Source organism: Pseudopipra pipra, chromosome Z (genome assembly GCF_036250125.1).
Source record: "Pseudopipra pipra isolate bDixPip1 chromosome Z, bDixPip1.hap1, whole genome shotgun sequence".
In the NCBI taxonomy this organism is placed as follows: Eukaryota; Metazoa; Chordata; class Aves; order Passeriformes; family Pipridae; genus Pseudopipra; species Pseudopipra pipra.
In genome coordinates, this window is record NC_087581.1 from 22,107,696 (window position 1) to 22,121,866 (window position 14,171).

Genomic DNA, 14,171 nt, shown 5'->3' on the forward strand with positions numbered 1-14,171 from the left:
AGTAAAAATATTCTATTGACAGAAAAAAAAAGTTACAACCAGAGCACCTTTTTTCATCATTCTCTTGTTCAGGTATTAGACTGAAATAATTAAAAATACCTAGCAATGACATCATTCTAAAAATAAAAATAATCCCAAGTCTGAATCTTGTCACAGTCAGTTGCTGTATGTTGTCACAGCCAGATGCATGTTTCTGGCTGTTCTCAGAGCCAGATGCTTCACTGCAGGTATTTATATCAGCAGAGATCTGGGTCACTATCAGAGAAGCTAAAAGGAACTAAGGAAATTTTTAGGCTGAATCTGGGCTAGCTACCCTTACTTCTGAAGAAAAGCATTAGGATCCCTAAGAATGTTACTGGCCAAGCTCTGAAAGTTACAGTTCCTTCGTGTAAGAGTTTAATACTATCTAGAGTGTCTATACTATGTGAGTGAAGAAAAGGAAAGGCTTGTGGCTAGTAAACATTTCCAACTGTTCAATAATACTAGCTGACTAGCAAGTTCACCTGTACTGTTCAGCTCCACATGTAGTGAACACTTGCAGCTTCTACTGGTTTTGAAAGAACATGAGTACTCAGAACATTTGAGGAAAATCAGCATGAAGTCCTACTCTCAATGGAACACCTTTCTATCAAATTCTTTCTTGTTTATCTTATAGTTAGCACATACAAATGGGAATGTGCAAAATTAACAACTGATTTGAAAACTGTAAGATTCCGATTCTCTAGATTTCAATTTCTTATTTTCTTTAAGCCCAGCAACAGTACTGATGAATGATATTTAGCTACTTCGTTTTTAAATAGTATTTGAATATCAAACCATGATTAAGACCTCTCATTTGTAGGAATGCAAGGCTAACTCAAAACTCCCTCTTGAACAGGCCTGTATTTGTTTTACTGAATCTTTTCTCATTGTCACCATCACTTCCTTTCTTCATTCATTTCAAAATATGGTACAAGTTTGCTGGAAAAGTTTGTTCTGAAATTTCACGTATCTCCCCAGGAAAAGTTGCCTTTCTCTAAAAATAACCCCAAAGTACCTAGAGAACTACTGTACCACAAAACTGGTCCCAAAAATTTAAGTCAGTTGGTATGCAAGATTATGTGAAATGAACTGGTAAACAAACAAATAATTACAGAGGCTATCAAAGAAAATAAAAGCTAAAAACTCCAAGCATTATTCCTCTCAGTACCACATTTTCAGGAGCTTACATATAAATTATTTTGGGAAAGAAGACAACAAAAGCAGACTACACACTCAGATGATCTGTATTTGTCGGAACATTATGAAATCCAAAGGAGACTTTACAGTCCTATCAAGTTATGCAGACAAGGGAGGAGCATGACACGCTCTAAAAGTGCTAAATTTGCAACACAACGTAACTGAAATACCCATGACCAAATTTGAATAGTTCCTAATAATCAACATTGTGTAATGGAAAGATAAGTGAGATCAGATAAAAGGATAAATGGAGTTTTCACTCTATATGAATGCTAAAATCCATGTAACCTCAAGAAAAAAAACCCTATAAAAATACCATCACATTAGTATTGTCTGTGAGGAGAAGCTGTATCAGAATATTCTGGAGATGGTCTGGCACTACAGAAAGCTTTTCCAAATATGAAATTAACTGCTTAAGCACTGCTCTGTTAGGTAAGGTACCACCAGATATTAGGAGAAAGAAAAAAACCCTAGCTTTTGGAAAAAGTACTATAGCAATAAATCAACTACTTAGTCAAACAAATTATAGCCCTGGATCCACAATAAGGCTTTAGAAATACAGGCTTCTATGTGTGGTTAAAAAAGAAATGAACAGTTAATGCCTCTCAAAAACACTAAGAATCAATACACCTTGTAAGTTTCCCAGCCATAAGCAGAGTCAGTTATTTATTTGCTTGGCTTCCCTAAGCTGTTCTTTCAAATTTACCATTTCTCATTCTGCTTAGCTGCTGGTCTCATTGAAAGGTGTTCATGATCCGAATGTAGAAGGAGTAAATAAAAAGACAACAGATGAAAAAGTATGTTGGATCTGATCACTTGTTAGGAATAATGATTATCTAACAAGTAGAGACACTTTGCTGCACACATTAGTATGTTTTCTATCTAGAGTTTAAAATGCTTCACAAACATATTACAAGATCACGGAACAAACAGAACTCCTTAGTGCCAATTATTTTCTTAGGAACATTAGATCCTTCTCTTTATCAAATATTGGCAAGGATAGGCAGAAGTATCTCAGGAAATCCTCATTTTCTGTACAGAAAAAAAAAGAGAATGATGCCTGTCTAAACAGATGTAGTTATGATGTAAATTGTAGAGTCTGTATCCTTGAAGGGCTGACCAAAACCTCCATCTCTGATTAAATACATAATAACATATAAACACTTTAATATTTAAATTTGTCCATTAGGTACCAGGAATAAAGTGAGTTACAGAGCTGACAGCCTGATGTCCCATCTGCATTCAGCACACAGAAATTCAAAAAGGACTCTGATAGTTTCTAGATGTAATGTATTCTTGCCATATATTATCAGTGATCATAACACTTAACTGTTCTGCACTGATGCAATGCTACATCTGAGTAATCAGAATTAAAAAAAGAGAAGAAAATACTATTTTTTCATAACAATATGAGTTTCCTTAAGGGTTGCCAAGGCCACCTAGTTAGAGTCTTTATGTAATTTACTTAATATTGTATTTCAATTGTTCCTTCTAGAAGTAAAAAAAAAATGTTCAAGACATACCAGTATCTTTGAAGAACTAAAAACAGAAATGACAAAACTGTAGCATGAAGCAACATGAAGAAGAAAAGTAAGATGCAGTTTTGCAAATAGTGTCTTAATGACTAAAAATTTAATATTTTAACTATTTAAGGATTGCACAACGGTGCTTCACAATTATGGCTAAGACAGTGCCTTATTTCCTGAAAGTAGGTTAAAAGTCAACATAGATCACAGTCTCTGCTTACTGTACACATAACTTCACAAAGCTCTTCAAGATCAAAATCTAAAGCCTATGAACTTGCTGCAAACTCTAGAAATGGTTAGAAATAGTGAAACATATCTTAACTATGTCATCTAACTAAATGAAAATTGATTTCAACTATCTATTTCCAAGGTTTTAATCAAGACTTTGTCTTTGACGAATCTGTTCACCATAAAACTGGACTGCAGCACTTTGCATAATGCCTCACAGGAAATGTTCTTGGTGCTTTATTAATTTCCACCAGTAATACCTACTCTACTTCCCTTTTCTTTCAAGTCATAATGCAGAAACTATGACTTGTCCTTCTTGAATTATGTTTCTTAATCAAGCTCCTAGTTTTAGAAGGATCCTCCTCTATCCCTCAAGAACTACTATAAGTTAACTGATAACAAAACTGATGCTTATTGGATCTTTTCATTGCATCTACAGCAAAATTTTTAAAGTTTCAATGGTAGGCATTTCAGAGACTGGCAAGATGTCACCATGAATCAAAAACTTACTTACCACCAAGCTATTAGCTTTGCTACTATGCAACAGCAAAAAAATACCTATTCTTTCTCTTCCATGGTGCTGTACTTCACGCAGCAATGCTTAGAGCAGTCACAGTATACCAAGCTCAGAGATCTCTGGCTAAAGGTGATACATCATCAGACAGAAAATCAAAATTGAAGCAATTAACAGCATGTAATTAACCAGCAATCAGTGCTCTCTATATTTAAGACTCAGCATTACAAGTAAACCACAATATTAGATGCAAACAAAATGTTAATAAACCGCAATATTAGATGCATATGAAATGCTTATAATATACACAAACAAAAATTACCTCCTACAAAAACCCACCCAAAAAGCTCTAATCACAGACACATAAACACAATTATACATGCAAATCTTTTTCACAGGACCACTGAGTAGTTAGTTACAAGCACACACATCTCATCTGGGAGTGCTGGTTCCCTTCCTTACACATCTCCTGCTAGAGGTGTGGGTGCTCCAGCTTTCTGTGAATCTGTGCAGCTCCTTACAACCTGCTAAATCTCACACCACTGTGAAAGAGCCCATGACTTCATATATGCACATCACAAGTGTGGGTATGTGTTGTTGCAGTCTGTATTGACAGTTCACTAACTGGATGCAGACACCTCACAGCATCCAACAGGGAGGATGCTCCTTCCTTAGACGGAGGTTTTGATTCCAGCAGAGCAATTTCTCACTGTGTCAAATGAAATTCTGAGTATCGCTGTTTCGAGCCCAAAATCTCTCCCTCCTCCTCATAAATTTCCATACTGCTTTTATACTTCTTTACAACCAGTCTCTTTCTTTGAAGAGTCAATACACATTACTGTGACTCTATTAAGCCAAAGAAGCTATATTGATTAATCTCCCAACCTAACATTTCATGAAAACAAGACCATGAATCTCCGGAATTTGAATCTGAAAAAGAAACTTCTTTTCTCCACACTCATCTTCCTCTTCCTACACCACAGCACATAAAGGGCACCCTTACCTCAACAAAGAATGGAAAACTTCTCACTTGGCTTTAGATGTCACCTGTATCCCATAATAGGTTTTAGATTTCCACTTTAGGACAAAATAAATCACACATTTTGACTTCTAGCTCAGATGTAACTCTGAGCTGTATAACTAAATTTATGCAAGCAGAATCTCATCCCAAATGTTTACAATATCATCTAAATTAATGTTTTCTAAATTAGCATGGAGTACATTCTTTTTTTTTTCTCCTGAGAGAAAGGATGCTTGGTTGCGCTGCATTAGCTTCTGTCTTTGTCCAGACTGAGAGCGCTATAATTTTTAAGGTTTTCTCTGCTGCATCTCCTTCTCCACTTTCTCCTCCTGCCCCTAACTACCATCTATCAAAATCAACCTATACACTCGAAAGAGATAAGCACTAACACATACCAATATTCTACAGGTCAGATACGCTACTTGAAGTAATTCCAGACTCCCAGTTTCTCTATCGCAACACAGTAGCTCATCCATTTGAGGCATTCTTTAAAGGTCTGTTTCCAACTACAATCTTTCAGTCACTGATGTCTATGCACACTTTGAAAAAATCTCTTGGTAAGCTATTTTTGCAGGTTGCCCGCTGAAAACTCTTTTTTCAACATAACTTTGAGTATTGTTTGATTATGTAATGGAAAAGAAAGCTTGGAGAACCGTAATACCCACCTACAGATGGGTGGTATGTTTCCAAGTACTGCAAAAAGAAATTCTCACATAGACTTTAGTGAGTATGAACTTGATGGTAGAAGAATTTAGTATCTTTAAAGATGTTCTAAATTACTGTCTTCATATTAATATATCTATGTAATTGAATATAAGGAGTTCACCTTCATTTTAATGCCAATTTCCATAAATTGGTTCTGACTTTCTGCATCAAACCAGATACAAGACTGTAGGGCAGGAAATGTTAACTATTTTTATGCTGCCACATTCAATAATTCTGTTAAAATGAAAATTACATTAAAAGGTGCCTTTTCCCTCTCAAGCCTCACATACATCATCACAACACCAGCAAACAGTTGTTTACCTTCGTTTTCTTCTTCCAGATCAAATTTCTTATTACTGTGCAGTTCTCTCCCACAAATAGAAGATCCATCTGTATTCACATAACATGCTGGAAAATTATGATCTGCAGTCCTGGAGAAGGGAAGCAGGAAAATGGGAGTGATTGCAGCACTTACCACAGAGTAGGTACTACAAGGCAAATACGCTCTCCCGTAAATGGAAAAGAAACACACTGATAACAATGTAAACCAGGAAGTCAATGTTCTTGGGTTTGGCACAACTTCACTTACTAACCTAAAGCAAGTGGGAGATAGAAAATTAAACATTTGGTTTAGTGAATCAAACCGAAAAGAGAAGCAAACTAGATAAGTCTGAGGAAGAGAATTAGAAAGCAGAGTTAAAGATAATATGTCTCTTCACCACTTATTGTCCTATTTATAATCTTCACTGGTTTTGCTACAGGACTGACATATTCAAACATTTTCAGTCTTCTTAAGCACACTCCTGAAACAATAGTAAGGAAAATTGTAGTTCATGCATGCAATAAAAAGAAATCACTCTACCTCAATGAAATCTGATAAATTTCGTATGTTTACTTGAAAAAATCTCAATATAAATTACATACTTTTGTTGCAAGTCTATTTTAATGCTATCAATTAAATCTATTTTTATTTTAGATCAGCATTGTTTCTAACATAAGGGTGATTCTAGGTCTGAACAAAGGCTAGTGGTTCATCAAGCTTAGTACTCTGTCTCCAAAAGAGCACTCAAAGTAAAAAGGGAACAATATGGCACGTAATGGAACTTCTCCCAGATGACCTAACCCCCAAAAACTTGTAACACCTACAACTCCTCAATCAGAGACAAGGTCTTTATGTTCAATAGGTATTGATGGGTGTTCCTTCCATTAAATTATCTACTCTTTTGAAGGCATGTAAACTTTGTAGAGTGAATTTGTGGAGCTTCTCGCAAAAGATATTACAGATGCTAAGCCAAGATGAATAACTAAGTATTCTTGCTTCCTTTGAATGAGGTTTCTGTTAGCATCAACTGATGTTCTCCATCCTTTTTATTGGAAGTGAGACTAAACAAGAAATCCCTAATGTACCACCTTCATTCCAGTTGGGGTTTTTTAACCTGCTTTAACATTTCCATAGAACAGTTTTTTCTCTTGGGTAAAGAACTCTGGTTTACCTAGTTATTATTCCTGTTCTAACCACACCATAGTTTAGATCATCCTTTTTACCTGTCTTTGAATTTTTTCCAGTTCAACTACAGCATTTTTAAGAGGAAGAGATAGCAATCGTTAGGCACCAAATTCATGTTTTTATAAAATCTGTTGTAAACAAAAGACCTCATTCCTGAGTAAGGTTGGGCAGCTCAAAATTCACCACATTATGTTGAGTAGTCAGGGATGTTTTCATCATCACAACACACTATAGATAACATAGTATTTAGCTACATTTGCCACCTCAATCTTCAATCTCTGTCTCAGTCTTCTTGTAAAGATAGTCAGAGATGGTCTCTGAGTGCTAGGCGGTGTTTATTTTACCCTGCATTGCTAGTCTCCTTGAACTAAGAACACTTTGCTACATGGTAACTTATGAATTCCAAAAATTAGTAATTAAAAGGCAGTTATTCTTGGGGATTTCCAGAACAGTAGCCTCTGATTTTGCTGATTAATCAATTAATTCTAAAGTAGTCCCATACATACATTTCACTGTCACTGGTTCTGTTTGGCTTCACTCCAATGTCAAAGCTTTTGACATTCTGCCTAAAATGCTGTCACTTATCTACACACACGCCTTCATATTCCTTCCTCTCTTTCTTCTTTCATTTAAAGCTGCAAAAATTTCCATAAGCACTTTTATTCCCTTAATTTCAGTTCACATTCAAGAATTTAATTTTGTCTATATAATTTCTTTCATATACACTTTATCTTCCCATCCTCTTTCGTAATACTGTCTTCCATAAATGTCTCATTTGTCAGTTTACTTATCTGCATTTTAAATACTTCAAAAACTTTTATTTAACTACAGCTTTTTACATTTGTTGTACAAATCTTAAAAAATAAGACAGGTAAGCCTTTAACAAAAACTCCTCCCTTACCCTGCTTTTGCTATGTTTTTATTACGCTAACACAGTGCTCTGAAATGAAACAGGCCCTACCAGATTTGTCTCTCACCTGATGTAGTGGGAGTTGTGTCCCCTTACTCCAAAAATGGATTAGAATTACTCAGATCAATATTCAAGCCACGCTTGCAGAATTAGGGTGCCAACTGAAAAATTCTGGGGTTTAATAATCAAATTCTCTGAGAGTCTGTAGTTCCATTTGAAATACAATTAAATTCAAAAGATAGGAATCATCTGAGCAAATGCAAATGTCTGAAATGTAGATATCTGAACTAGTTGTCTAGACTCTATGGTCACAAGACAGAGATAAGCACTTTTGTGGTATGATTCATCTGACCTTTTAGAAATGTATGAGATCAACTGAACCCTGCAGGCACTTGTTTTTCTGCTAAGAGTATAAAAGACTAAAAGACTTTCCAGATGAGGCTACCTCTGATGTCCCTTAAGCAACTATAAGGGGAATCCACAATGAATAGCCCAGAAGATGTCTGCAATAAAAAGGCCTTAAGTTAGCAGCATGAATACCACACAAAACATTTCAGCCTGAATGTCACAGACATACACAGACAGGCAGCTTTTCCGAACACTTGTTTAGAAGACCAAAGTTTTTACTACAGTCTAAATTGGAGGTGCTAACCCTTCAAAGAGTGTGAATCTTTCTTTATTAGCAGAGAGAAGTTTTTTATTAATTAGGTACCAGAAAATTTGAAAGAAAAAACTGTCATAATGTATAATATTTTGCATTTTAAAATTAATGCCAACAATATTCTCTAAATCTTAAAGGGCAGTTTTTGTGCATGCTCTTACACTATCTAGACCATCTCATTAAATTATTTTCTTCCTTTTAGTTAATGGCATTGCATCAGTCTTTGTCAACCTTAATATAATATGATATAAATATAATAACAATACATATTTCAGAAACACTTCATCTGATTATTTTTTTAAGAAAGGGGTAGAGAGCCAGAATATTGCTACTCTCTTTATGATTCTAAAAGTCATCAAGAACATATATCAATACTGAGTCTTATCCTGTAACGGTCAAAAAGTTTCCATTAAGCCCCAAATTCTAGAAAATTCTACAGCTCTAAAAGTTATCAAAAACACTTGATCATATTCTAGGTTGTGATCCAAGGGAGAGGGACCAAACTAAAGGCACTAAAGCGACCTTTGGCACTTTTCTCATCCTGGTGAGCACAGTGGGACAACTGATGTTGGCTTTTAGATAACTGGATCTACACATCTTAAGCAGTGCAACCTCAAGCTCCTGCCTCATATATCTTCCTTACACAATGACTCCTGGGACATGTCTAGAGAGCTGTCCTATAAACGTTGTGCTGAATATCACAACACCTCTTGTGGAACATCCCAAGATGATTGGATACTTTTCAGTACTCATTAAAAAAAAAGGAAAGTTCCTTTAAAGTCGAATATAGGAGCCAGAAAGTCAGGAGGGAAACCAGTGGACAGGATATGAACACATTCAACACCTCAAGCTGATTTTTCCATTCTATACTGACTGAATTCTGCACAATGCTGCGTATTATAAGCATTTGTGTCTTTACATCCAGATCACAAGCAAAGCAGCAGGATGTGTTGCCACCTGGTGTGGAGGTGATGTAAAAATCTTTGCTGACTCCTGTGTGAGTAAAGGCGGCGTCACTGCAGAGGCACATCTCTGCGCAGCACATCCCGGCAATGTCGTCAGCTACCTTGCTTGCTGACTCACGTCTCAGGAAGAAATCAGCTCAGAGGACAGTGTCCTTCAGCCCGTGATGATGCGGAGTAGGCAAACACAGGGAGTGCAAGACTTGCCAGAGAATGGGGAGAGAGGGAGAGATGGCTAGAGGCAAAGGAGCTGAAAGCATTTGAAACAAAATGCAAATATATACGTGTACATCTGCCAACGGCCAACCTGTTGATCCTACCATAAGATGCTGAAGAGATTCTAAAACATTATGACTGTTATACAATCACTCACGTAAATGGGCTGCTCTTAGATGAAGGATGAATGTCTGTTTCACATCAATCATTTCAGAGTTTTCCTGCACTTCCTTTGCTAAACGGAGCTGTGCTTTTTAATGGAAACTTCATCTAAATAACCTGCCTGGTATTCCACTGGGTAAAGAACCTCTTAAAAGTGGTAAAAGCAAGTTCAGTGAGCAGATTTTTTAAGGACAGCAATAAACATCAGAATTGTTATTTATAAAGATTGCTTTTCCTCAGGAATAGATCATTATACAATTAAGCTTGGAAAACCTTTTGCCTGTTTTCAAAAAGAACAGTGTAATTGCTGCCAACTGTTTTCTATAGACTCCCATATGAAACACAATTTTACCTTTCTTTAAAACCCTGTATGCTGCTCCAAGAAGCAATTACAAACCCAAAACCATCGTTCATCTTCAGGAATGATTTTCAATAGCAGATTTGTGGGCAGCCCTAATGTTAGTCTTGGAAGAAGCTGATGCTGTGCCTTTTACAGTTATTCAATACTCCAAAGCACAGTGGTGTTCTACTGCCCCTGCAGCTGAATACGTCATCATAAATATGTCGTACATGTGCACCCTGCCACTGAAAGATCTCTAGGGACATTATCTTTTGATATCTTATGAGCAGAGGTTTCACCTGTTCTCTACAGCTTAACAGGGGAAAAGAAGCATTAACACAAAAATATTCCAAGTGCTTTTTGGCAAAATTGTTGACAGACCCATTTTGGTACCACACTGGAAAAGAGATAGAAGCTTGAAAAACAGGCTAATGTATAGTTACCTGTAAGAGAAGCATTTTTTCCCATGTAGCTGAAAATCTTCGTCTAACATGGTGATAAGTCATTTTGGCAGAAAAACCATCTTTGCAATTCATGAAAAATCCTTTCATAACTTTTCTCAGAAGAGGCTGTTAATGATGGGGAAAAGACTGACAGACTGACTGACTGACTGACTGATGTCAAAACACTTAATTGAGTGAAAAAAATTCCAATGCCCTGAGAGAAACTTTTAAGTATATACGAACACATTCACTAGGCCTATTGCACTTATAGGCTCATCAACACTGTCTTGTGTCTGTAAAGCTATAAGCTAATAGACTTGTGGGGGAAAAAAAAAAAGGGAGAATATATTTTCAGACACAGCAAATACTAGGTTCCAGACTATTTTCAATCTCTCAATAGTAATTCCAATTCACATGAGGTTTTTTTCTGAAAAAGGATATATAGTTGATATATGCACTATCCATTATATAACACACAAGTTAGTCAGAAGAGTATTTTTACAAGGGAAGAGTCAGATTTTAGGTAGAAGATAGAGCCCTTTAACACTGAGGTATTCAACATTCACAGGATAAGTTTCTCTACTATCAGCATTATCACAAGAAAAGACTGCCGGTCATTTCCAAAATATGTGGAACTGCACAGTCACATTGCCCATATGCACTGTCTTTAGCCATCATTTTTGGCCTAAAATAAGAATTTCAATTGTGTATGAAGCAATGGTATTCTGAAAAATGATTCCTAATGCAGCTGGAACAAAAAATTCAATGTGAGACTTGAGATGGGTGACCTGTCAATCAGCTATATTTACTGTATCAGTTCATATGATGAGAAAAGAATGGTCCTGGACCACACAATTACAACAGCCTCACTGCACAATTTGGTAGTCATAATGTGACAGTTCTTTGAATGTAGAGCCCCAAAAGGTGTAGCTTAGCGCCTTCTCCCTGGCTCTTTGCCTCCAACACTAAATGGTTCTCTTTGAGACACATGGAGCCATGGAGCAGAAAAGAGACCATGAGACTACATTGTACAAGGCCCAGATATACCTAAAGGCCTGAGCAGCATCTAGCACTACAAATGAGAGGAGACAGATCTTGTCTTCACACAGCAAACAGTTAATCTGGTAGAGTTAAACAGTAATCACTCCAGTATCCACACTTAAGTTATTACAAAGCATTTGGATTTCCATCATGTAATCATGATAGATACAGGGGGAAAACAGAAAACATTAAAAAGGTGTTTCAGTAACCTGTAGAACTACAGAAAACACTAGAAATTCATTATTGTTTCATATAAACTAGATGATGTTTACTTTGAACTTTGAATTCCTGAGAAACTGTTTCAAAGAAAAAAGAGATTACCTTTTGCCATTGAATGTGTTAATGCCCTTAAATCAGTTCAACCTCCTGCCTCCCTTCTCCCTGTTTCCTTCAAAAAAAGCACAGTAACAGTTTCAAAACTAATTCTCAGTCTGCACAGATAATCATACTTTTCCTGGCTTCAATCACTGCTGTGGCATTTGCTTGGCTAGAGCAGAAGACGAACACATGTGGTCATAAAGGCATAGAAAAATCTCCTTCTCTCTGTGAAAATAATTGTACATTCTATGGTACACTAGAATCCAACATGAAAGATGGATGGTATTTCTTAAATACAATTCAAAATCAGGAAGTTTCAATGGGAGGTTTTATCAGATATTCCAGTGTGGGAATAGGGTAATTATTGTCATTTCATTGCTCTCTAACTATCTACAATTATCTTTTTATACTAGTAATCAGCCTGATACCATTTGATCTCCTTTGCTTTTTATCCATCTAATTACAAAGTAGCAGTAGATGTTTGCATCACAAAGACTGGTTTGAGCACCCATTGCAGATTCCTTCAACTTTCAAATGTCTGTATTTTCCCAAAGATGTAAGACTGAAAGCTAAACACATATTTAAAGGCTATGTGTTATGCAGCGATGGTAGTCATGTACTTAAAAAACAATTTTATGCAGAAAGATTCATCACATTTTTCACCAGCAGTGTGTAATACAAATTAACATGAACAGAATGATAGAATCATATGTCATCCCTCCATTTTGATTAATAAATTATTGGGTCTGAGACATGAAACTTGTGCTCTTTTTCTAATGTGCACCAGAAAAATATAAAACTTTTCAACAAAGCCTTTTTGAAAAGTTAAAAGTTGATAAGCATTTCAAAAGCATTTCAGAACAGTAGTTCTACTTTCTTGTGACCCTATTTCAATTACAAAAAAAAAAAAAAGTAAATTTGGAGACTGGTTTTCAGCAGTTAGAAGGGTTGATAGAGTTCATTTGGTTTTGGTGATCTAAAGCTGGTCTTTGGAGGAGCTTTTCCCTCACTCTTAGCTACATAGCCTCTTAAAACACCAGATATGTGTAGAGGAAGTCCTGCGATCACAAATCTTGCCATACCTTCATGACTACAAATGCTACTGTGCCTCCTGTACAGTAACAACCCTACTCCCCTTTGCCCAAGAATACTTTGTTTTATTACAAAATACTCCCTCAGCTGTGACCTTGAAGAAAAGCCAGTTGTGGCAAGGGAAAGAAATATGCCTTGCTTTGGTATAGCCATTAGTCACCAATATGTGATTGCAGCTGGATATCAGGTTCAGTTTAGCACTCAAAAAAAGGAATAGTCCTGGTACAAGCTCTGAGGCCAGTGCTCTTGCACATCTCACAAAATACAGCTCCTTTTTACCCCAAATTTAACCCTAACTGCAACCGAAGACCCCATCATAGATAAATGCAACCAAATCATTATGAAAATGTGTATTTCTGAAACCACACACTTCTTCTTGCTTACTAAAATCCATCAGCAAATGCAGCCCTTCCATTATGCTTTTCTGGAAACTAATCTCAGCAAATCTCATAATAGGTCTTAATGAAACACAGTGACTGCATAATGAGTGGTTCCTCAGGCTGGAGTTTTTGCTCACTAAATCATGCAGACCTTACTAGGTGCTACAGTGAACAACAGCCCTCCATTGCCACTTTCTCTAAGTTCCAACTTCAACAAATGTTGAAGTAGGCTTTTACTATGGAAAAAGGCTTACTTGAGAAGAATTTAAATGCCTCTAAGAGAGGTGAAATTTTGTGATATTTTCCTTACTCGCTCAATTGTGTTTCAAAGAGGCAAAAGATTCTAGAACAAGATATGTATATTGCTGTAAACATGTATAAAAGGCAAATTATAAGTTATAGTTTTGTGCATGTCTGGATATTTTATGCCTAAGCTATCTTTCTCATGTTATGAGGCAAAATTTTGGTGCAGTATAAGGTTCAATCACATCTTGTGGAGCTTGATCAGGATACTTGTGGCTCTAGCATACCACTGACATGCTGTAGCCAGAGTTCAGTAAATTATTTCGAAATAATATTGCAGCATTTTCTATGAAGTTGGTAGATGGACGGACTCTCTACTCTTTGATGCCCGACGGCAAAATCTTTAACACCTAGTGTTGGATTTCAGTCTATTACATCCCTGAGATGGCAGCCAGGAGAACCCTCCTCGCTGGGACGGCGCCAGTGGCTTTGCGTCTGGCGGGGTGTGCGACACACAGCCCCGCCACAGGGCTGATCGTATTTAACTCCCGAATACATGCCCCTCGTCTGCCTACGCAAGGTTTTATGGAAAGCTGGCACTGGAGAGAAACGCTGGAAACCACGAGTCCAGAGCTCCTTCTGCGACATTATTGCACGAATTACTTAAAACTGCTCCTCGGGGAG

At 36.7% G+C, this 14,171-nt stretch overlaps 1 long non-coding RNA gene across 1 annotated transcript; it reads right to left on the reverse strand.

The window, feature by feature from the left end:
- Window positions 1-2,167: 2,167 nt before the first annotated feature.
- On the reverse strand, window positions 2,168-5,639 carry LOC135407237 (uncharacterized). The gene is made up of 2 exons (XR_010426777.1): window positions 5,534-5,639; window positions 2,168-2,250 (listed from the first exon to the last, which is right to left on the reverse strand). It is a non-coding gene; the product is annotated as an uncharacterized LOC135407237 (long non-coding RNA).
- Between the last annotated feature and the right edge of the window lie 8,532 nt (window positions 5,640-14,171).